General features: G+C 41.2%; 1 non-coding gene across 1 annotated transcript; it reads right to left on the bottom strand.

The window, feature by feature from the left end:
• Nucleotides 1-216: 216 nt before the first annotated feature.
• Trnat-ugu lies at nucleotides 217-291 on the bottom strand. The gene has a single exon. It is a non-coding gene; the product is annotated as a tRNA-Thr (tRNA).
• Between the last annotated feature and the right edge of the window lie 3626 nt (nucleotides 292-3917).

Raw genomic sequence — 3917 nt, 5'->3', positions numbered from 1 at the left:
CCTTTCCATTTATTATTGTTCTATTTGTATTATTAGCCAAGACACTCACGCATTTACTATTATTATTTTAACTATACATGACGGTACTATCTGTTCCCGAAGAACAGTTACTGTAGATGACCATGCAGCTTTGCTAGAAATAAAATGATAATTAAATGGACACCCTAGCTGCAAACAGGCGTTGATGTACTTCATTGGATACATGTTGAAAATGTTTGCCTCGACCGGGACTCGAACCTGGGTTCTCCTGCTTACATGGCAGACGCTCTATCCATCTGAGCCACCGAGGGCACAGAGTATAGTGCGCCTGCAGAGACTTATCCCTTGCACGCTCCCCCGTGAGACCCACAGTCCCAACATGTCCACACCACTATATTCATAGTGCGCCTAATAGATGTTTGCCCATCATACTCATTACTCGTGGCATGGTCATCTACGGTAACGGTTCTTCGGGAACAGGTACTACCGTCATGTATAGTTAAAATATGGCTTCCCGGCCATTGACCTTCTTGTGTTCGAACGCACACGCTATGCCCGAACTCGTACGGGACTTGGTAGATTAATCTGCCACGAGTAATGAGTATGATGGGCAAACATCTATTAGGCGCACTACGAATGTAGTGGTGTGGACATGTTGGGAATGTGGGTCTCACGGGGAGCGTCCAAGGGATAAGTCCCTGCAGGCACTCTATCCTCTGTGCCCTGAGTGCGGTGCCGGCAAGGTAGCTCAGCGAGCTCGGTCAGAGGGCTAGCAGTCCTTTGTAATTAAAAAAAACTGAGTTAATCGATCAACAACGAACTTAAATGGATGCCTACCGACGTCCGCCCCGAGCAGATGCAACGAACGAAAGCGAACAAAATGAGATTAAAAAAAAAATAAATAAAAGAGTGGCTCAGATGGATAGAGCGTCTGCCATGTAAGCAGGAGGTCCTGGGTTCGAGTCTCGGTTGGGGCACACATTTTCAGCATGTCCCCAACGAAGTACATCAACACCTGTTTGCAGCTAGGGTGTCCATTTAATTATCATATTATTATTTTTGATAAAAAATTTTTTCGTGTACAGACTTAATGTTACTAATAAAAGAACACACCTCAACCTACGTACTGTAATTACTAAATATCTGTCAGTATCTGTATACCTATAAAAAATACATGTTCATTAGTTATCCATACAACCGCAGCATTATAGTCATCACCAGACCCAATGTTAATAATTGCAAACTACTTGTTAACTATTTGTTACACTACTGTTAACTACTTGCCAGTAGGATATTTATATAAGTCTAACTACCCCACTATTCAAAGAAAACTACTCTGTCGTTGTGTATCCCAAGATCGTCCGATCTCGTGGATCTTGGTTTCGTCGTGGATGTCGTCGTGAATATCTGTGAACAATAAAGTGCACGTCTGCACACACAAACATACAAAAATGAATGATTGGGTGGGCCTCTTCTCCATTTCATGCTTCGACTTGTTTCCTGTGGACAATTATAAGCTACATAGGAAGTTTAGTATAAATTACTGCAAGCTTCTTTAGTCATATTTTTACGTACCTTTTCTCATGGTCTTACTCAGTACTACCTTCTCTGTCGCTGCCCCCCTTTTTCGGATTTACTGCTGTTACCTTTCTCTGGTGGTCTCTTTTTTTTTCACCTTAATAAACTTAACTTTTTATTTTACTAGTGGTACCTGGAAATATAAAGATTTTAGTACATTACATAAAATCACTGCTCATCAACACGACTGCCATGTCCTTAGGTGTATTACCCTCTGTGTCATGTGCTTTGAACGTACAGCTTCGTACTTTTCCTCTATTACATTTTACGTGCCTATATCCCCTTATTACACTTCCATTTCATGTCTCTTAACACTCAAATAATATTTCAGTGCGCTCATACGGAATTCCGCAGAACTGGCCATCATGTACCCAATTATTCCGTCTCTTTGAACAGCATAAGTACAACATTCCTATACAAATAACGGTGCGCTCTTGCGTAACCACGTGGAGCTGGCCACCTAGTAAATTCTCGTTTCTCTTAATGGAGACATTTCATACTTGGACGACGCACCTGTAGGTCACCGCAAACCCTATCAGCAAGTCACTCAGTTATGATCCCATTGCTATACATGTAAAATAGACATTCATTTCAAAATTTTTTTCTGACGTTCCTCCTAATACGTTCCACCTCAATTGGTTAACGATTTTTTTTATCTATTCACACATATTTACAACATTTTTGCAGTACCACGCGTCTCTCAATTTCACTTTATTCCTTCATGGACAGATAGCACATCTTAAAATCTAAACACCTTCTAAAATTGTACGCTCATCTTGCTTTGCACATAGTTATAACCTACCAAGAAACATACCCTAATTTTCTTATCCACGACATCCTGCCATTTTATGTACTATAGTACCTCTTTTAACATGATAATATTATAAAAATTTTGATAAATCTACAGATCCCTTCAGTGTAATAATTATTTGCTAACTATAGAATACTATACTTCTTCCATACAAGCTCCCTTCAATTCTCCCTACTTCTTCTATAAATGGCTTGAGATGGCTGAGCATGATGTAGTCCCAAAGAGTTTCCTGTTTTGACAGACTCAATTTCAACCGCATTTGCGTGCGCTAGTCTTCTTATACATACTCAGCTTCATTTGTTTGTTGGACAATCTATAAGACTTAACTAAGACTTTTTGTCCAATTACAAATTCCGTTACGTGCGCCTTTTGGTCTGCGCGCACCATGCGCTTCTCTCCAGCTACCCGAATATTGCGCAAAGCCTCCTCCACTAAGACTTTATGTTGTCGGCGCGTCCTTTGTGGAAAATCGATCAGTCCTCGAATTTTATCTGGAGGGTCCCTATTCTTCAGAGCCATCATTGGTGGCATCAGTGTAGTACTGTGGGGACGATCGTTTATCACATCCTGAAAATCTTTAAGAAACACATCCCAGCTAGCTTGATTCTTTCCACAGTATAATCTACATAAATTGCCCGAATCTTTCGTAGTTCTGACTGCGGGGTTCGAACTCGGGCGAAACCTACTAGTAAATATGGGCTTTATCTTATATCTCCTTAGTGTTCTTCTCCATACCTCAGGTTTATATTGAGGGCCATTGTCTAAGATGACACAATCTACAGTTCCCTCTTGTTTATGAAGTCTCTACACAAAGCTCTACTTATAGTTGCACCAGTCACCCTTTTTAGTGGTGTCAACGTCACAAATTTAGATGTCAGCTCCAATACTACTGATATATATCGATGGCCCCTCGATGTCTTGGGTAATGGTCCCATTAAATCCGTCGTTGCCATATGCCTTCACTTCTCAGGAATAATGGGGTATAAAGGATCCTGGGTTCCTACAGTTATGGATTTCGCCTTTTGGCAGTTTTTACGGATGGCTAGCACTTTCCGTATGCGTCTCTCAATGTTTTTAAAGTAGCAGACACTCCTCATTTTCATAAAACATTTTCCTGGACCGAAATGTGCGTAACTTAGGTGTGTGTACCAAATAAGCTTATTTATTAACTTATTTGGTACGCACACCACCCCCGGCGAATCATTAACGTTTGCCCTATAAAACAGAATCCCTTTTCTCAAGAGGTAGTGCTGTCTTACGCAGGCCTGCGTCGGATACTTCAATTTTTCTTTAATTTTGACTAAATCTGGATCCTTGTCCTGCTCATTCTGGATATACCGCATCGTTCCAGTAACGAAGTTTTCAAATGCCACGCCTTTGAGGTAGAACAACGAGAAGTGCTCTTGCTCTAATGCTTCAGCCGTCTCTTCTGTTATGCCAATAGGTAAGCGGGACAGGGTGTCAGCGATGACGTTTGTCGGACCAGGTACATCTTCTTCTTCATGTGCCGTCTCCTCTAAGAAGGTTGGCTGTCATCATGGCAATTTCT

Source organism: Schistocerca piceifrons, chromosome 3 (genome assembly GCF_021461385.2).
Source record: "Schistocerca piceifrons isolate TAMUIC-IGC-003096 chromosome 3, iqSchPice1.1, whole genome shotgun sequence".
Classification (NCBI taxonomy): domain Eukaryota; kingdom Metazoa; phylum Arthropoda; class Insecta; order Orthoptera; family Acrididae; genus Schistocerca; species Schistocerca piceifrons.
This window is presented reverse-complemented; position numbering and strand designations above follow the sequence as displayed.